This window comes from Petaurus breviceps, unplaced genomic scaffold (assembly GCF_028583685.1).
Source record: "Petaurus breviceps papuanus isolate PSGF00001 unplaced genomic scaffold, PetGlider_PUasm1.0 90925, whole genome shotgun sequence".
NCBI classification, from domain to species: Eukaryota; Metazoa; Chordata; class Mammalia; order Diprotodontia; family Petauridae; genus Petaurus; species Petaurus breviceps.
The window spans coordinates 18,546,629-18,568,833 of NW_027187380.1; the positions used below are offsets into that span (position 1 = coordinate 18,546,629).

General features: G+C 35.0%; 1 long non-coding RNA gene across 6 annotated transcripts in view; it reads left to right on the forward strand.

Annotated features, from left to right (window-relative positions):
• Nucleotides 1-16,976: 16,976 nt before the first annotated feature.
• Nucleotides 16,977-22,205, forward strand: part of LOC138152581 (uncharacterized) — a 397,711-nt gene continuing 392,482 nt past the window's right edge. For 5 of the 6 annotated variants that reach the window (XR_011166133.1, XR_011166132.1, XR_011166134.1 and 2 more), the window contains exon 1: nt 16,977-18,598. This is a non-coding gene — a long non-coding RNA (uncharacterized lncRNA). The remainder of the gene's footprint in view (nt 18,599-22,205) is intronic. The other variant, XR_011166131.1, reaches the window with a different exon arrangement.

A 22,205-nucleotide genomic window follows, 5' to 3' on the forward strand; every position in this document is an offset into this window, starting at 1 on the left:
TGTTGTGGATTGGGCCTCACTCATCTCTGTCCTTTGGTAATTTAAGTTTAAGGTTGGGGGAAAAGATAGAGACACTCATTTTTCATCTAGTAGTTAAAGGTGATGTACTTATCCAAAAACATGTGAAGGATGTTCAGTAAGAATATCCATTGAGGATGTTCATATGGATTCTGCTGTGTAGTGTTTTTGGTGTTGGTCATATTTGTTTATGGTCATAAGTCCCTGATGCAGAACTGGGGTATGCCCTTTGGCCTTTGGTAGTCAGGAAGTCACACCACCAACCAAAACAGTTCCCTTGGTTAATCAAAGTCTCAATGAGACTTTTAATATATTTTAAGTTAAAAAAAAAATCACCCTAACTATTTGGGGTAGGACTTTAGGAAAAAAAAAACATATTCTGGTTAAAATGAAAAACAGGGAAAATTGTTTGTTACTTATTTGTTTATTTGTTTGTTACTTGTTAGGTCCTGCCTAACCCTGATTTAACTATTAAATTTATTACATTGGCATATGTAGCTTATACAACTACTATGGATGGGCTCAGAATTGAATAGCAAGATAGTAGTTATATGGATTATACTCAGGAAATTTTGAAGTGACTTCAGTAATCACATTGTGCCCCCTGACACAAAAGTTCACAATAGCAAATTTTTTTTCATACAGATAATATGTGAACCTGAATAATGGATTAAGACGATTATAAAAGAAGAGATATTAAAAATAACCTTTTCTTCCTTCTCCCTTCCACCCCCCCCAAATCGCAACTCAACCTAAAATAAAGCAAAGCAAAATAAATAAATAAATAAAGGACCAGAAGGTTTTACAAGTAAATTTTATCAAAGAAAATTAATTACATTATCATATAAGCAACTTATAAAAATAAAAAAGAATCCTAGTAGATTCTTATAATACAAATATAGTCATAATACTTAAACCAGGAAAAGACAAAACAGAAAAAAATAAGACCATACACTAATAATTCCAATGAAATTTAATACAAAAAAATAAGTATAATAATAGTAAAGATGTTTTTGTCCTAACCACATGTGATATGTGTGTACATATATATGTTATATGTACACATACATATACATATACACACATATACATATACACACATCTCTTATGACCAAGTTGTATCTATACCAAATATGTAGAACTGGTCCAATATAAGAATCCTGGAAAAAAACACACTAAATTAGTATTAAATAAAAATAAAATTATTATATCAATAGGTGCTGAAGATGATGAAATTCAATGCATATTTATAAAGAAAAAGTTAAGCCCACAGGAAAATATATTTTCCTTCAATATAATAGGTAGTAAAACCCAGTAGTTTAAAATCAAAAGCCATCATTTTTTGTAGCCAGGAGAAAACTAAAGGCCTTTCAAATAAGATGATAGCAATAGCAAGAGGAAAAGAAAAATAAATTAAAGAATTAGTATAGGCAAAGAGGAAAGAAGGCTGCATTTTTTTGTGTGGATGATATGATGATCTAACTAAAGAATAAAGACCACTAAAGGGCAATAATTTTAAATGATTAATAACTTCAGCAAAGAAGCAGGATATAAAATTAACCCATATAAATTAACAGCATTTCCTCATGTTACCAATAGGAAGAAAGAATGGACAGAAAAATTCTGTTCAAAATGGTGATGGAATATATAAAATATTTGAGAAGCTTCCTATCAAGAAACACATGGTAATTATATGAATACAATTGTAATATTGTTTATAGAAAGAAATACAGAATTATACAATAAAAGAAATAATTGCTTACAGGTAGATCTAAGCAATATAATAAAAACCACAATATTACCTAAATCAATTTATTTATTCAGTAGCATATCTGTGAAACTACCAATCTATTGCTTTGTAGACCTATTATAATAACACAAAAGGCCAATAAACTCAAGGGAAATAACAAAAAATTGTAGGAGAGATGGGGACACAGAAATACTAGTTCTCAAACTGAACCACAGAGCAATAATTATCAAAATTACATGACCCTAGTTAAAAAATAAAAAGATCTTTCAATGCAATATATGAAATATGTGAAATACAAAAATAAGAATTTAGGAGCAGTGTTCTATGAGTCCAACTCCACCAACTACTGGGTTGAGGATTCATTATTTAAAAAAGCACTATAGGGAAAACTGGAAAATAGTCTGGCCAGAAATCAGGTTTAGGAAAATATCATAAACCATATGCTAAGATCCAAACAATTAGTTCTGTTCATATCTATATTGATATAGCTATATACACACATATGTACATATACATACATATACACATATGTATATATGAAACTTTCATACAATTAAAAAATAGAGGAACAAGGAAAGAAGTACCCTTCAAAACTGTACAGTTGTGGGTAGAAGGAGAATTCATGACCAAACAAGGTGAATAAAAAGCTAAAATAGATACTTTTGATTATTTAAAATTAAAAAAAGATTTTGCCTACAGAAAACTAATATAGTTAATATTAAAATACAAAGTTAACCTAGAGAAAACTAAAGCAATTTTCTATGATGAGTCTAATATAAAAGATATATAAGGAGATGGCTCAAATATATAATCTCAAGTGCCATTCTCAGAAGACATAGACAAGAATTTCTCAACAAAATAAATCCAAACTATCAAAAACATGTTTAAAAATGATCATAATTACCATTAATTAAATTAAATATTTTAAAAATTAGCTCAGATTGATAAAGATGATGAAAGAAAGAAAAAGTAACAATTATTTGAAGGGCAACAGGAACATTCCAAAAAAGTAGTATAGAACTATGCACAAAGAGTCACCAAAATTTTGGAACTGGAGGACCCAGTGTCAGCTGGGAAACATGTAAACAATTATGGTATATCAATAAAATGGAATATTATTTCATTTCATATAGGAAATGGCAAAAGAGAGATATTTTGTAGAAATCTGTGAAAACTTGTACGACTGATTCAGAGTGAAATAAAAAGTACTAAATAAACAAAAACAAGAATTTGTACAATAACAACATTGTAAAGAAAAAGAATTTTGAAAGATGATTAGATCAGTGATAAAGCATGCTATCCACTTCCTGAAAGAAAAGAAAAGCATCAAGGTACCCAATGCAATATGCATTTTTGGGAATAGTCAATGTTTGAATTCGTTTACCTTGACTATGCATTTTTGCACTTTTATTTTTGTGACAATAGTTGCAAAAATAAGAAAAAGTATCACTGAAGCATTTTTAAATACCCAGAAAAGAAGAAAAGGAAGGCTAGAAGAAACAAAGACAAGTAGAATAGCTATAAAAACTACATGTTGAATTCATAATATACTTTAAACTAAAAGCAAAATATATGTAATATAGATTTGATGTTACATGTACATTCTTTTTCCATTTTACTTTGTACTTGGAAATTGCTATTTTGTTTTGTGTTCTTAAAATTTTATTTTTTAAAATAAGAAAACTCCTAAAGAATCAGCAAACTAAGACAAAATCTTTGCTAAAGTGGGAGGATATAAAATAAACCCACAGAATGTGCCTTTTTATGTGATATGTAGTCATTTTATGCAGCAATTTTAAAAACAAACAAAATATTGAATGAGAAAACCTCATTTGAAATTATTATTTTAAAGATAAAAATGTTCTTATTGCATGACAGAGAACCAACTGCTAGGCACATAATTAAACAAGGATAGACAAAAATAAATGTTGTATATGTACAAAAATATTTTCATCAACAATGAAATGGAAATAAAGTTGGTCCTCATCATAGAGAAATAAGTAAATCAATTGTCGGGTATTTGGCCATATTGGAAGGCTGCTATAATGTAAGAAATGATGACTTTGAAGAATCTAGAGAACTTGAGAAGAACCATAAATTTATATATTTTGAAGTAAAGGGAACTGGGAAAACAATATCCATTAGGACAACTGTATAGTCATGTAAATGGGAAAAAAACCAATAAAATGAAACTGAGGACTGTTTAATTTTAATTATCAATCATATCCTACCGAGGAATGGAGAAGATGCATCACTCATTAGAATATTTTGTATATATTGTAAAATAAATTCACTATATTGATGTTTTTATTATTTTTTCTTTTTTCATTTTTTAATTTTGCAAAAGGAAAGGTTCACTGAGTATGAGAATGAATATAGCTATAAATAAATGATGTAAGAACAAAAGGTCAAAAAATAGGAATCAGAATAGCTAATAGCTAATAACTTATAAAAAGCATCAATAAAAATAAAATATCAAGGTTGAAAAATAAATATGGAGAAGCAATTAAGAAGTATACAAATTTAGATCCTGACTCTACAAAAGGGGTAGCAATCCTTGGCATGTATTTCATTAATCGGTCAGACCCACACATTAGGAGAAAACTGCTGAAATTGGCAATGGTATCCCAAACACCTCAGGCCCAGTTACTGGGGAGAGCCTTTGGAGTGTTTACCACCAGAGACATAGTTGTAGCAGAGGAAAGAGAATGAAGGGAAAGAGCTAGAGACAGAGAACATGCTTAATTCTTTGCTGCTGCCATGGCCAAGAAAAGACCCAAGGAGTGCCCCTCCAATGCTTCCCCTTGGAGGGAGCCCCAGGAACTGACTTCTGTGGGACAGTGCCCATGTGACCAGGAGGGGCATTGGAGGAAGGCTTATCCCCAAGATTTGAAAAGTGGTGGAATCACCCTGCCTCTGTACCCTGTCCTCCAGTCTTCTCAAGACTCGGAATGATGGGGGAGCCTGGGGCTTGGCAATTTTCCCACATTCTCCATCTCTCACGCTGAGCCCTGGCCAAAAATCGAGGTGGGAGGTAAGATTACCCACTTTATCATGGCTGCATTCTCTGTTTTGACAAACTACTACTCTACAAACACACCTCGACCCTTCAGGTCAGGGAAACTAAAGGATGTCATGAGACATACCCTGCCTACTTGAGGATCTCCTATTTGAACACTCCTTCCTTATGCTCTCCTCTTGCCATACCCCCTTGTTGGGAAGAGACCTGATGGTGAAATTGGGAATCCAACTTTCTCTAGTTAAGCCTTCCATCTCCCCTTTCCCTCTGTTCAGCAGACCTCCACATGTTCCCCCAGAAGTGTGGGAGATAGTTGAGTCAATTGTTTAAGATCAAGGAATTCTTGGGCAAGCTACTAGTGCCACCCCAGCCATTGTTCACCTCCAGAAACCTAAAGTGTTTCCCCATCGCTATAAGAGATAGAATGGGTAAATTATCTCACATTAAAAAAGGCAAGAAAAAGGTTTCACAATGGAGGGAAGGAGGGGGGAGAAGAGAGGGAATGAGTGAACCTTACTCTCATTGGATTTGGCTTAAGGAGGGAATAACATACACACTCAGCTGGGTATCTTACCCTACAGGAAAGTAAATGGGAAGGAGATGGGGGGGGGGGGTGATAGGAAGTAGGGCAGATTGGGTGAGGGTATAGTCAGAAACAAACATTTTTGAAAAGGGACAGGGTTAAAGGAGATAATAGAATAAGTGGGGGGCAGGATAGGATGGAGGGAAATACAGTTAGTCTTTCACAATGTGACTATTATGGAAATGTTTTGCATAACTACACATGTATAAGGTATATTGAATTGCTTGTCTTCTCAATAAGGGTGGGTGGGGAGGGAAAAAGGGAGTGAATTTGTAACTCAAAGCTTTAAAAACAAATGTTAAAAATGTTTTTTGCATGCAACTGGGAAAAAAGGGTAGAGAAATCTATCTTACCCTACAAAAAAATAAGGGAGAAGGGGATAAGAGAGGTGATAGAAGGGAGGACAGAGTGGGGGAAGGGGTAATCAGAATGCATGCCACCTTGGAGTTGGGGGGAGAGGAGAGATGGGGAGAAAATTTAGAACTCAAAAGCTTATGGAAATGAATGTTGAAAACTAAAACTAAATAAATTAATTTAACAAAAGTAAAATAAATTTGAAAAATGACTTTCTGACCATAAGTCAGATGAGAATTGAATTAAGAGTATCAAAATCAGTAGAAGACAGTATTTCTATGAGCTAATGGAATCTAAGCCAGAGCTTTGTCAGCTGGTGAAGTGACTCAAAACCTTTGACTAAAAGGACTAATTAAAAAAAAAAAAAGACAAACCTCCATCCTTCCCCTGATAGGAAAAAGCTTACAACTCCTCTCACATTCTGAATCAAACAAAAGAAAAAGATTGGCACCTGTAAGTCCTAAGTTGATGAGAGAAAGACAGAGATAGAGAGACAGAGACAAAAATAGAGAGACAGAGACAGAGAAAGAGAGGGAGAGAAGAGATTATGCTATTGTCATATACAGGAATCATGAATTAGTCATACAAACTGAAAAAAAAATATTCCCTGAGCCCACACACTTGGCACATTTTTAACAATCTGTTAAGAGTTGGGAAAACAATAAAAAGGAAGCAGGAGAAAGTACTACTCTGGAAGCTGTTTATCTTGAAGTAAACTCCTCTGATTCCTCCCCAAGGACAAAAGTAAACTCAAATGCAAAACATTATTTTAATGATTTTTATGACATTTTTCTAAAATGTTGTCCCTACTATGTGCCAAAATGCAGATGATCAAATTAATAATTGTCCATGGGCTCTAGGCCAAAAAGAAATCAGATAACAGTCTAAAGGAAATCAAGCAAAAGGTCTGAAAGATATTAAAGTCTGGGCTTTCTAGGTATATGGACAAGGGAGCATTATACTAAAGAAAAGGGAGAATGAGATGTATTAGAGTGACTATATAGGGGAGAAATGGTTATGGTAAGAATGGATGAAGTTGATGGTCATTATGTATACTGGTTGGAATATTTGGAATTTCTGTAAACTCACTGGCTCTATTTTGAAGATTTTTACAATCCAAAAATGAAACTGACAGTCCTTTGGATATAGGCCAGTGAAATTTGGTGCAGAGCAAGGCAATTTTTCTTTTTCATTTTGACCTCTCTAGAGGAGACATTGACCCCCAGAAATGTAGAAGACTAAAGTATATCTAAATATTATTAGAATTACCACACATTTGCTACAGTAACAGCCAATGCTATCTGACTTCAGTAGCATAGAGAAGGATATCAGGAATTAGTTTCACTTAGACTTTATTTCCCCTAACATTTGGCAAATGAGTCAAGGGCAAGAAGTACTTATCATACATTTTTGGCACTCCCTACAAAGACTAACTTAGATTAGTGTAGAGGCTTATTAAGTATTTCTTGCATGAATGAGCAAAATACACTAGGCATAACTCCTCAACTTTAGTTCAGAAGCTATCCCCCCATCAGAATATGTGTTTCTAGAAGCATTGTATATTCAGGGCCTGAGACAGTGTCTAGAACTTAGTAGGTGCTTAATATTTGCTTGTTAAGAAGTTGAACTGAAATGCAGTTAATCAGTATTTTGTGTGTGTGATTTTCGAGAAGGTCTATTTTGTCTATGGACTACTTATTGAACATAATCTCAGTTTGGTTATCTTGAATCTTACTGCTCAAATCTGTTTGTGATTTGATGTTTAGTTTTCTATGGAGGAATGAAGCAAATCCAATGAGAATCCATTGACTTAGCATCCATCTCATTCACAATACCAAAATCAATTTGTCTCTCAAAGACATTGTCATTAATGGAAGCCTTCATCGGCTTAGAAGGCTTAAGCCCATGCCATGTAGAAACTGTGTATTTGTTAAATCTTGTGATGGTGCTAATATTCACATCTTGCCCCAGTGAGTGGCATTTTATATCAAGACTCATCATGAGAGATATTTTTCCGCATACCAATCAACCTGAGTTACTCAGTATCAAATACCTCAAACTGACAGAGTGTACTTTGGCGGAAGGCCAGATTTCTATTAATTAACTTTTATCTCATTTTTTTCTGGTGCATTGAAGGTTCTCTAAACCTCAGGAATTCAGTGTTTATTTTAATTAGCAACAAGTATTTGAATGAGAAACACACGGAGGAATATTAAGTTACTACACAGGATCAGTTCTCAATGAGATATATGTTAAGAATGTTATCCAAGACCTTAAGTCCCCCCCTACAATTCCAGTGGTCCATAATCCAACATAAAGCAACAAAGAATTCACAAGGGGCATTCAAATAAAAGTATGATTATTTTATTGGACAAGGCTGTTAAAAACTTTATAAGGGACCTAGTGTCATTTTTTCACTTGCTTCCATAAACATAAATTTTTGTACAAAATCTTGGTTTTTTGAGATTGGAGTACTTGTGCTCTATGACAGAAAGATAAAAGATGACAGTTCTGCATACCTCTATATCTGTAAGGGAAGGAGAAAATAACCATTGCTTTACTTAATATGCATTACTATGTTTATTGAGCATCTATGGTATGTTCTAGATCACTATACAAAGTGCTGAAGGAGTACAGAATATAGGTAATACAGTACATGTTCCCATTCTTCAATATGCTGATATTTTAGTTTAAATGAGTTCAAATCAATAAAGGGGGTGGGGCAACATAATAAGTTTCATGATGTTGACTGACATAGGAAGGAGATCTAATATTATGGAACTTATGAATTCCTATTTTTGACTTTTGATTTTCCCTCAGACCCCTATGGTCAATCAAAATTTAGACATCACATTACATGAAGTTTGACTAAAATATGATAAACTAGCTAACCAACTCAAAATGAGTTAATTATCAGAAGGATTCAGGACATGGACTGCAATCAGCAAGAGTACACAATAACTTTATTTTTTTTCAAGCAATCAGGGTTAAGTAACTTGCTCAAGTTACATGGTCAGGTGTTTCTGAGTGGGTGCTAAGTGTCTGAGCCTGGGATTCGATCCCCAGGTCATCCTGACACTGGAGTGCTGCCTGGCCACCCCTACACAATAACTTTAAATTCTGTTTCTCTATTGACTACCAAAAATGTAAATCAATTGAAGAGTTTTAATTGTATACTTTTTAGCAGGGAATGTTTAGAGCAACTGCTGGGCATTTTCACCTTAAGCACATGTTATACAATCAACTTTCATAAGCCTACCAGGACAATTCTTAGCACAGAGCTTCATACAATAAATTGTTGTTGATGTAGAAAAAGAACAACAATTGTATAATTTCTAATTGGATGAGAGATCCTCAATATAAAAGAAAAATCCACAGCACTTTGTGGTAGGGGCATTTCAGTGTCATCACTGAAACACAACATAATTGATTTGGGCAGGTATTAGTTTCCTGACAGACACTTGTATCTAATGGGTTAAAGATAATGTTGATGGCAGACAGGGAAGAATTAACTTATTTTTAAAGTTGTCTATTCTTTTCCCTTCCAGATAGATTGCTGCCATCTTCCCCTTATATACAAGAGGAATCTTTTCAAAAACTATCAGTGGGTTAAATCCCTACTTATTTCAGCTTGGCTTCCAATGGAATCTTTCATTTTCTCAAAGCAACCGCCCCCAATTTTTAAAAATGACTATTCTTCATGTTAGTTACATAGCCTGTAAAATAATCTACATTTTTATAAAACTTGATAAAATAGTATTTCAAATGGTACAGTTAGCAGAACTAGTTTGATAAGTATAAACTTATCAAAAATATACAATATTATCTTGCTATCTTCAGTAACTTCAGCTTTCTGAGGATGAACTCTTTTGGCATTTCTTTTCCTTCCTTCTTTCTTTCTTTCTTTCTTTCTTTCTTTCTTTCTTTCTTTCTTTCTTTCTTTCTTTCTTTCTTTCTTTCTTTCTTTCTTTCTTTCTTTCTTTCTTTCTTTCTTTCTTTCTTTCTTTCATTTCCCCCCATCTTTAACCAAGGTCAGTCTCTCCCTTTTCCCTTTGGTACCTTCTCTCCTTTCTTTGTAAATTTGCTTTTGGTTTTGGAATCTGGCTTTATAGAAGATAATGAGATAATAATCTCCTCATCACTGGTTCATGTCTCCCTTAGCATCTTTTCCCACCTTTCTCACAGACTAGGTGAACCTATGGCAATGGTGGCCAGACTATGGGTTGCTACTTTTTCTTCTTCCTCTCACTACTTTAAAATAACTTTCTGATAAGATTACAAATTCTTTTTTTTCCTATGGTCCTAAATGAATGTACTTTGATGACAAAATGAGAAAATGCAATCATTTTAAGATGATGAATTGCTTTGTGAACATAAGATTCCATTTCAGTATTATTTCATCAATGTGCGGCCCTTGTCTACTAATGCAGGTCATGCTTTCTCTACTCCAACTTTAATTCCCCACAAACTTTAGTAGACAGATTCATGGTTTGCTATGGCCAAAATGATACAAGAGCAAAAACGTGAATAGACCCTCTCTCAAGGAGTTTACATCAGAGTTGAGGGAACAGCATTATTCCACACATATGAGTAAATAATAATTTTGAGAAGGAAAGGACTCTAAATATTTTTGCTATCTGTCCCTTAGGCATGGAATGTGCTCCCTACTCTTCTTTGCCTTTTGGCTTCCTTCAAGTCTCAGTAAAATCTTATCTTCCACAGAAAGCCTTTCCCCATACTTCTTAATTCTCATGATTTCTCTTTGTTTATTATTTCCTATTGATCATATGTACAGAAAGACTAACACATACTTATTTGTACATAGCTAATTGCATGTTGTCTCTCCCGTTAGATTGTGAGTTCCTGGAATTCTGGGATTTTTTTTTCTTTCTTTGTATCTTCAGTACTTAAGCACAGTACCTTAGTACACAATTGGTACTTAATACATATTTACTGATTGACTGACAATTAAAGGAATTAGGACAGATTTCATTCACATGCCATTCTTCTAAGTATTATACTAGGAAAAAAAGCTGGAGTGAATTGGATTCAAATCCATTCTCAGACATTTATTAGCTGAGTGACTATGGACAGGACACTTAACCTTCCTGAATATCACTTTTCTCACTTTCCTACCTAGAAAATGGGGATAATCACATATACCTCATGGAATTTTCATTGAAGATAAAATGTAATATATCTATGCATGTACATATGGCCTTTTGTAAACTTTGCAGCACTATATAAGCATTAGTTATTATCCTGTGAATATTCTCCAATTAGAAAAAAAGGACAAATTATCTCCTTGGAAAACGCAAAAGTCATTTTGGTGAATTTAAATTTTTGTGGCTAAGGGTGTCTATAAGGAAAACTGAAGGCCAAGCTCATAGGGCTTCTCTTTGGGAGATTGAAAGACACCTCCTACTTGGTATCTATATGGTAAAGCAGGTCCTGAAAGTCATTAGCAAGGCGCTAATACTGGCACCGGAAGACCCAGACCCTGTGCCAGTAATCTTGCTTGCCATGAGGGATGGGAGGCTGCTTTAAAACCCAAATATTTCCATCATAGCTGGAAATAACACCCCGGTTTCTAAGGAGCCTGCTGCCAACTGGTATTCCGTTGCCAAGATCTGGATGCCAAGCAGACATAAGCAGATTGGTTTTCTTTTTTCATTGCTATAAAGAACAAACAATAACTCCATCCTGTGGCTGTCATCTGCAGAGTCATCTGGGAATCAGAAGCTGGAGTTTCTACCCGCTCAGGCAAGTCAAACTGGGGAGACAGAAGAATTAAAATTCACACACACACACACACACACACACACACACACACACACATACACACACACACCCACACATACACACCACCACCACCACCATCATCACCACTACCATCACCACCTCTACAGTCAACCTACAAAATCACTTGTAGCTGCAATTGCAATTAATACATTAATTAAAATGTTCTCATGGGAAAATACCTCTGGGAAGCCACAAGTTTATTGTAATGAAACTCTGCTCCATGAGTTACATGGTAATAATACCAGTGATACTAGGAAGTGTGGGGAGTTGGCTACTTGTTTTACATAGGAGCATTTCAGTGATGCATTTTACTATCTTATTTTTTCTCCCACTTTTTATTTTTTGGTTCTCCACTTGACTAATATCTGCTGTGGACAAGGGACAAACATAAATAAAGGAAATCACAGACAACATTCCAAGCATAGACACAATGTGGAAACTCTACAACATACACTCTTTTACAATTGTCACCTATCCTGGAGCAAAACCGAAGCCCAAACATGCAGTGAATAACACTAACTTCAAGGAATCCAAGAGGATGAATAGATGTCAACTGTTAGTAATTTGACTGGTTATACCACACTTCTACCCCCTTAAAAATACTTTTACTACCTAATCATGTCACTATGGTGAAGATGGATAGAGAGAGGAGAGGACATGGCAAAGGGTAGAAATGCCACATAGAGATGTATTCATATTACTGACAGATAGAAGAGAAAACAGGCATTTCCCTACTGCTCTGCTCTCTCATTTAACTGGAATAATGAATCTCCAGGGACTTACATAGTTACTGCCTGCCCTGATAATTAACACATGTAGCTTCCTTTTTCTGAACTCTAGAAAGCGCAATGTTATTTCCCCCTTCCATTTCTCTCCGTAGTAGTAAAGAGAAGATATCGAGTCATATTTCCTAAGAGCCTATCACAGTCTATTTCAGCAGCAGAGAGAAACCCAAATCTGAAAGCAGTAATATCCTTGATATTTCTATTATTACCAGATTTCTGTTCCACCATTGAAGACTATCATTTCTTTTTACTAGGTTAGCCATAAATATTGGGAACCATTTAGTAAAATTTCATTCAATCATTAAGGTAGAAACTTTTCCTCTTGAGAAAATACTTTGAGAGAAAGGGAAATAAGGAGCAGGGATGGGATGGGAGGGCCAGGGAGAAACGAATTGCTCAAATAATGGTATTTTAAAAGAAAAGTTTTTTTTTATTTATGAAAATTCTTTTCACCCAAGCAAATTTCCTTTTTTTAAATTTCTGCGAATTTGACAAAAAAGCAGTAAACATAAACAGTTCCATATACAAAGGGCAGAAAAAGAGCTTTGTATATGACACCATCAATTTTTATTATGCATAGTGTTTAAATAAATTACTTCTCTACTTTTCTGTATAGTTGTTTCACTGATTTTTTCTTTTGATGAGGGAGGCGCATCACTATCCCTATGGCTATATAATCTCTCACTCCTCTAAACAGTAAAAGTCTTCTCTTATAAAAAATAAGTGTTCAAGGAAAGCAAATTCATACACTGACTATGTCTAAAAGTGGATTATGCATCTCTAGTGTGTCAGCTGTATTCCAAAAAGTAGAAAAGATGATTCTTTATCAATCTTCAGGAGATATGACTCAACATTGTTATGATTATAGTTCTTATGCCTTTCAAAGTTGTTATAATTTAGAATACTACAGTCATTTTGTAAGTTGTTCTATTAGTTTTGCTCATGTTAACATGTATCAATTCATAAAGCCCTTCTCCAATTACTCTGAATCTGTCACTTTCATAATTTCTTTTGTTGCAATGATATTCAATTACTTTCATATGCCACTATGTGTTCAGCCATTCCCCAAATAATTGGCTCTCATTTTGTTTCTAGTTGTTACAACAACAACAAAAATGCTGCTATAAATCTCTTCTTTGTATAGCTCTTCCCTTTCTTTGGTATCACTGGATCTAATTAATAATTTAGTGATTTGTGGATAGTATTTTAAACTGTTTTCCAGAATAGTTAGACCAATCCGTAGCTCCACCAACAATTAGCTAGCATGTCTGTCCTCCACTTCAATAATTGTCTTTTGTGTTGTTGTTATTTTTGCTAACTTGATGCATGTGAGGAGTAATATCAAAGTTGTTTCAACATGAATTTCCCTCATTAATAATAATTTGGGACATTTTTATATGGCTCTTGATAGTTTATATTTATTCTTCCATTTTCAACATTTCAACATTTATCCCTCAGGAAATGAATCATATTTTTATATGTATATGTCAGTTCCCTATATGTTATGCATATCAAACCTTTTCCAGAGAAATTCCTTGAAAAGATTTTGTTCACAGTTAATCACTTCCTTTCTGATTCTAAATATGGTTATTTTTGTTGAGTGGAAAATTTCTTTTTAAAATTTTACATAATCAAAATGTGAAACTTAGATTCTGTGAACTTTTTTATCCATTAAATTGGCTAATAATTATACCCCTCTCTTTATTTGTGAAAAGTAATTAATTCCTGGTGTGTCTGTGTGTCTATGTGTGTGTGTGTGTGTGTGTGTCTGTGTGTGATATCCTTTTATATCTAAGGCATATGCCAATTTTGAGGGTGTTATGGTATATGGTGAATGATATTGCTCTGAACACTAATTTGACCAGAATAATTTACAATTTTCCTAGAAGTTTCTAGGAAAATAGTGGGTCCTTTCTTTACCTATCTTGTGTTCTGGACTAGATGAAGAAGGACAGCAGGAAAAGGACTACTTTATATATTACTTATGTGAGATTCATTCTCTCTCTACCTCCATGTATGTGTGAATCATGGGGGAAAGAAATAAAAAATACAAGGGGTTATGATGAACAGGAAAAATAAACAAATGTCAACAATTATAACCATGAATGTGAATAGACTAAACTTATCATAAAGGGAAGAGGGTAGCAGGCTGAAATAGAAGGAAGATCCTAACATATTAAAAATTTCATTCTAATATTTCTTATTGTATCATGAAGTTCTTGAGTACTATTAACCTGATAATTCCTCATGTGATTGGTTTCTTGATTGAGAGATCATCTTTTTTGGTTGACAGTATTTAGAAGCTACAGAAGAACTTACCATAGGTTATCCTTGTGTATTGGTATTAGGTACTCCAATCAACAAGATAATCATGTTTCCTTGAGAAAAAAATTAGAGTGCCCTGCTAATCACCCCTTTCTCACTAGCCACTTAGGAAGCTACTACATTTTTCCTTTTCCTCATCCTCTTCTTTGCATTGGCCAGCCAATCTGAGACTGTAGAGACTTGTGGGGCTATAACATACTAGCTATTAGAAGATACATGCCTGTGGAACAAAGGAGAGAGTTTCCTGTAAATCCTTTTCTCAAGATATAAGTACTGGAAAAGACTTTAGAGATCATTTAGTCACAGGGACACATTTCACAGATCAGGAACTTCAGTTGATCTCCCTCTGAGACTATTTGCCATTTACTCTATCTCTCCCAGATACATAGTTATTTACATGTTGTCTCCATTTTAGAATGTGACTTTACAGAGGGAAGGGACAATGTGTCTTTCTTTGTATCAATAGCACCTACCACAGTGCTTTGTAAATAAATATTTGTTGATCAATTGTTTGACAAAAGTAACTTCCCCAAGGTCATATAGCAAGAAAATATAAGACCCAGGATTCCATACTAGGTCTTCTGGTTTTTAAGTTCCATGTCTTGTTTGTGTTTGTTTGTTTGTTTGTTTGTTTTTTCCATTAAAATAAAGGCTCTTCAATCTCCATTTTCCTCTGCTTCCTCTGTACAACTTACCATTGATTATATATTACAATGTATATAGCTCTAATGCATCTCATTACCCTTTTGTTAACCCATAATGTTGATTCTTTTTGTTTTAGTTTCTTGTTTGACCCACTCATTTTTTAGGATGAAATTGTTTAATTTCCAATTAGTTTTTAGTCTATCTTTTCATGGTCCCTTATTGAATATGATATTTATAGCATCATGATCTGAGAAGGATGCATTTAATATTTCTGCCTTTCTACACTGAATTGTGAGGTTTTTATGTCCTAGTACATGGTCAGTTTTTGAGTATGTGCCATGAACTGCTGAGAAGAGAGTATATTCCTTTTTATCCACATTCAGTTTTCTCCAGAGATCTATCATATCTAGCTTTTTTTTTTTTAAATTCTATTTGCCTCCTTAACATCTTTCTTGTTTATTCTGAGGCCATATTTATCAAGTTCAGAGAAGGGGAGATTAAGGTCCCCCACTGGTATAGTTTTGCTATCTATTTCTTCCTCTAATTCCCTTAACTTCTCTTCTAGGAATTTGGATGCTATACCACTTGGTGTATATATGTTAAGTAATGATATTGCTTTATTCTCGATGGTGCCTTTTAGCAGGATATAGTTTCCTTCCTTATCTCTTTTAATTAGATATATTTTTGCTTTTCCTATCTGAGATAAGGATTACTATCTCTGCTTATTTTACTTTAGCTGAAGCATAATATATTCTACTCCAGCCTTTTACCTTTACCCTGTGGGCATCCCTTTGTTTCAAAAGTGTTTCTTGTAGACAGCATATTGTAAGATTATGGTTTTTGATCCATTCTGTTATCCACCTCTGTTTTATGGGAGAGTTCATCCCATTCACATTCACAGTAATTACTATTTGTCTCTTTCCCTCCATCCTATTCCCTCCCCTGCTTATGTTTTTGTTTCTTCCTTCTCCCTTCCCCTCCTTAAGGGTACTCCTTTTGACCACCACCTCCCTCAGTGTTCCCTCCATGTGGACCCCCCCCCTTCTTCACCTACCCTCTCTCCTTACTACTATTTCCCTCCCTTCTAATCCACTCCTTTATATCTCTGCTTACCCTCCACTGCCTATAGGACACAATAATTGTTTTTTTTTTTTTTTACTTATCAGAGTATGTTATTCCCCCTTTGACTCCAAACCAATGAGAGTAAATTTCATACAGTGCTCCTCTCCCTCCCTCCTTTCCCTCTGTTTAATGAGTTTTTGCATCTTTTCATGTTAGAATCTTAAACTTAACTGAATATATTGATCCCTCTTTGAATCAGAACCAGTGAGAATAATGTTCAAATGATGTTCCTCTCTCTCTTTCCTTCCCCTCTACTATAGTGTATTTTTATACCTCTTTGTATGGCATAATTTACCTTTTTCTGTCTCATCCTTTCCTTTTATCCCTTTGACCCCCTTAATAAGTTTTTTTTTAATCATCAGATTAGTTCATTTATACCCACACCCTCTATCTATGTATAACCCTTTTAAGGGTCAGGATAATCATATAAATTTTGATATTGACAGTTAGCTTCTCATATAGGGATGTAAACATTTTGTTCTTATTGCATCCCAAGTTATGTGCATGTGTGCATGAGTGTGTGTGTGTGTATGTGTATGTGTGTGTGTGTTTTCCTTATTTACCTTTTTATGTCTTTCTTGAGTCTTGTAATTGAAGATCAATTTTTCCATTGAGCTCTGGCTTTTTCATCAGGAAAGTCTGGAAGTCTCTTATTTCATTAAATCACCATCTCCTTGCCTGAAAGATTATGCTCAGTTTTGCCAGGTAGTTAATCCTTGGTTTCAGTCCTAGCTCTTTTGCCCTATGAAATATCAAATTCCAATCCCTCTGATCTTTTAATGTAGAAGCTGCTAGGTCCTGTGTAATCCTGACTGCAGTTCCATGATATTTGAATTGTTTCTTTTTGGCTACTTGCAGTATTTTCCCCTTAACCCTGTAATTCTGGAATTAAGCTATTATATTTCTTGGAGTTTTCAATTTGGGATCTCTTTCAGGAGGAGTCTAGTGAATTCTTTCCATAACTATTTTACCTTCTGATTCTAGGATTTCAGGACAGTTTTCTTTGACAATCTCTTAGAGGATGTTGTCCAGGCTGCTTTTTTCATCATGGATTTCCAGTAGACCAGTAATTCTTAAGTTATCTCTTCAGGATCTATTCTCTAGGTCAGTTGTTTTTCCAGTGAGATATTTTACACTTTCTTCCAATTTTTCAATCTTCATATTTTGTTTGATTCACTCTTGGTGCATCGTAGAGTCCTGAGCTTCAATTTGCCTGATTCTGATTTTAGTGAATTATTCTCTTTGGTTAGTTTTTGAAGGTCCTTTTGTAAGGAGGTATTTTCTCTAATTAGTTCACTAATTAAGGATTCTTCTTAAGGATTTGTTTTCTTCAGTGAAACTTTTTTACAATTTGGTCACTGTAGATTTAAATTTATCTTCTACCTCCCTAATTTGGCTTTTAAAATCTTTCTTGAGCTCCTCCAAGAATGCTTTTTGGGCTTGAGACCAGTTCATATTTCCTTCTGTGGCCTCAGGTGTGAGTATAGAGTCCATGCTGTCCTCGGTATTTGGTTGTTCTTGCTTGCTATAATAAGCTCTAATGGATTTTCTTGCCATTCCTTTCTCCTTCTCAGCTTCCTTCCTACCCATTGTAATTTCCTATTTCCTAATTTCTCAGGCTGGGAGCTAAGGGCATGGTAGTTGACTTTGTGTGCCATAGGCTCTGGGTGTCTAGATTGAGGCCAAGGCCAGGATTCTCAGTGTTTCCTCTGAGTTACCTTGAGGCTCACCGAGTAATCTGTGGGGGAGGGGTGGTCTGGCCTATTCAGATTTCTGCCTTTATTCCCCTGGGCTACAGCTCAGGCAGGCTTTTGCTGATCAGGTGAGGTGGGGCTTGTTGGGACACCTTCCCCTCTTCTCTTCAGACTCCTTACTGCCTCAATTACACCCTTTCTCAGTGACTCCTATACCTGAGACTATTTCTGCTATTTCAGGATTTTACTCTAGGTGGGACTTTTATCTCTGGGTTTTCTTGGTCAGGGAGGGGGAATCAGAGCAGCCAGAGTGTACTTTGCCATCCTGGCCCCTAGACAATCAAGCAGGTGATTTTTAAACTTCCAGGCTAGGGGCTGATAGCCCCAGGAGAAGCTACTGTCTCCGCTGTGGTCCCTGAGCTTTATCTTACCCAGCTCCAATGGATCCTCCTGTCCGGTGGGAAGATGCTGTTGAGAAACTGCGAATCGCCTTTGGGGTGGGTGAGTCTGCTGTCTGAGGCTTCTTCTCTCTCTGCTGTAGTCTGCTATCTATTCTGAGCTGCTGCAGCCCCCAGGTACTACATGCTCCCCCTGCCCAGACCCACGTGGGCATTTTCCTGGGCTTGATTCTGCCATGCTCTCTCTCCCAGTGGATTCTGACACTGCAAAATCTGTTCAGATTCACTTTTTAAAGTTTAGTGATGGGATTCACGGAGGAGCTTAGAAAAATTACTGCTTCAGTTCTGCCATCTTGGCTCCACCCCCATAATGTTGATTATAATGTTGATCATTTATTCAATGATTATCCACTACATAACATCATCTAAAGATAAATGTTATTTAAAATATGGCTGTTGTTTTCAGAAAGAAGCTTGGGGACATTGAAAGCTCTTCATATTGTCCCAAACACAATCTAGGTCACTCTAGTGTACCTTTGAATTCTGGATGCAACCCAATGCCTGCATAAGACTTTTATATTAGTCAAACATTTAGATGGGTTCTTTATCCATCTCAACATCTGTACAATCAGCTGCTGTCTGATTTGGTGAAGGTGAAAAATTCTACAAACACATTTGTAAGATGGCAGAAAGAAAGTTCCTAGGCATGAAGGATTTAAAAAATGTTTGAGAGTCTAAATAATCATCTATCCCATCCAATAGTCATCTTTTCAACAGAGCAACAAGGAACATTTTGCTGGAATGAGTAACTCATTACAAAGTTGACCTCAAATACTAATAACTCCCTGAATATTCGTTATAATATTGAATCACGAACTGACCTGGGGTTAAAAATAGTTTCCTAAGTTGTTTGGTTACATAGATTAAATCTATTTTGGTGTTAACCCTATTTCTTTCCCCTCCCCCATTAACTTCCCTATCTTTCTGTCAACTACTTCCAACTTTTACTGCTTCCTATATCATGAAACAAAGAACAAAGAGAACAAAATCATCTCTTTGTAGTCAATGTTTCTCAAGTATCTCATTCTTGACCACCTCAAATGCAGGTTTTCAGCAAAATTAAAAAAAAAACATCATTTATTCCAGGCTTCAGAGACTGAATATATTTTCCCTAAATATTGTATTTTCTAAATTTTCTAAGTATTATAAGGACTTACTTTATTCTTAGAGGTCTTAACTCTTATTCTATTATCTATTCATTCTACAATCTGTCACTTATGGACTACTTTCTTTTTTGATGATGGTATTTTAATTTGATCACTTACTCATTTTTATTATTTTTTTGTGTTTGCTGATCATTTACATACATATTTCTCAAAAATGTTCATGTACCCACTAATTTATCTACATGCCTATATATTTATATATCCAGACCTCATTTCTCTTTTGCACTCTAGTCCTTCATTTTTTATCTACTGAATTGCTATCTGGTATAAGTATCTCAAATTCAAGCAGTCCAAATCAGAACTCAATATCATTCCTTCTAAACCCAACATTCTTTTGAACTGCCATGTTTTTTTGTCAAAAACATAACCTTCCTGTTCCTCTAGTTCACAATGTTACAATCATCCTCAATTTTTCACTTTCAGTTATTTGCAGATCAAATCAGTTGCCACCTCTTGTCAGTTCCACCTCCTCAGCTTCTCTCAACCATCCCCTTCTCTTTACAAATACCCTAATTTAACTTTCATCTCTCATATGTAAAATTGGCAAAAGTTTTTTAATTGACTTGCCTTCCTCAAATCTTTTCCCTCTCTAACCCATCTTCTATATGGCTGCCAAAAATAAATTTCTGAAGTAGAGATCTAAGATTAAGAAGTTTCAAGCTATTTCCCTTATTTTCTTTTATACAAAATGCAAATTCCACTGTATGACATTTAAAGTCTGGCTCCAGCCTCTCTTCCTTGACTGATTGATTACCTCTTATTCTCCTTCAAGCATCCTACAATCCAACCAAATTTAGTGTCTTGCTTTTCCTCTTCCATGATAATCCATCTTCTATTTTCATGACATTGCACTGGCTGTCCCCCAAGTCTAGAGTGATGTCCATGTCTCTCTCTGTCTTTTGAAATCCCTAGATCCCTTCAAGGTCTCTCTAAAATTCCATTTCTTTTAAGAGGCCCTTCTTGATCCTTCCAATTGTTTCGGTATCATTGTATCACTATCTATTTCACTTACAGTGAATATGTATCTCTTAAAGAAATGCAAACTCAGGGATTGTCTCACTTTTGAGTGTTGCAAATTATTTATTTCTTCAGCCCCAGGACAATGCTTGGTAAAGAGTATGCACTTAATAAATGGTTGTTGATTATTTGATTGATTGAAATGAATGCCTCATCTTAAATGTAGATGTAATCTGAGATAAAGTTTTGTTTTGTTGTGTTGTCTAGGCAATCCTGGAATATGGAGGTTCTGGGAAATACATAGAAGAGAAACTATGCAGCACAATTCTTTGCATGCTGTAGGGATTCAATAAACATTTGTTAAATTTCCTTGACTTATAAGGAGGATTTCAAGATTATGGAAGAAGAGGTTCCTATATATCTATAGGCACAGAAGGTCTAGAATATCATATCATACTGTCAATTTTCAATGGAAATTAGGCTAAAGTTTTGGACCAAATGACATTCTGAGTTGTTTTGTAGATTACTTAAAAGACTAGCATGCTTATATGACAACTCCTTCTAGGAGACAAGGATCCCATCATCACACCTGGGCAAGAATATAGTTTGCAACCTTGTCCTTTCCCAAGGGAAAACTGAACTCAGACAGTTGCTTCTTCCAGTGTTTATACGAAGTCAAAAGATTCTCAGTTTCAATTTGTCAGTATCATTTGGAAATCTAATTAACAAAACATAAGACTTCTGCATGCAGATCCTCAGAGAGAGAATGAGTGAGCAGTGTTGTATATATTATTCACAAGAATATTAGAATCTTACAGCTGAGAAGACAGGTGCTAAGGCAAAGGAGTGCTGACATCTTTGCTAACTGACTTAACAGGTCAGTTAAGGTTCATGGTTAAGGGACTATCATGGATTCCTTTTGCTTGCATCTTGAAAGTGGTGACTCCTATATAAAATTTAAAATATAGAGATCCAATGTGGAGAGGGAGGAGCAAAGCAATCTTAAGACAGAAATATTTAAAATAATTTTTCTCTTCCTAATTCAAGGAAAACCATTGAAGAAGGAGTTTGGTCTTGCTTTGATGAGATTGTTAGCCCCCTGATTCTGTAAATGGGCTTCTGGAGATATATCCTCCTTCTCCTGAAAGAGAGACAGGAGAAAACAGGGACACAATGCTGCATATATTGTCAAATGTGATCGAGTTAGTTTTTTTTCCTTTCTTTTTTTATTTATTTATTTTTTTGGTTACAGGGAGGGGTTTAGTGTTTGCCTGGGGATGGAGAGGAGAGGTTGCATGGCATCCGGAAAAACTGTGATTTAAAAATACTAAGCATCAATAAACCTTTTTATTTTTATTTTTTGAAGCACTAGAGATATATAAGGTACATATAATAATAATAGCTCATTATTTTACAGAATTTGAGAGTGTAGGATGTTGTTTTTGTCCCAAGAACAACTGATCTATCTATCTATCTATCTATCTATCTATCTATCTATCTATCTATCTATCTATCTATCTATCTATC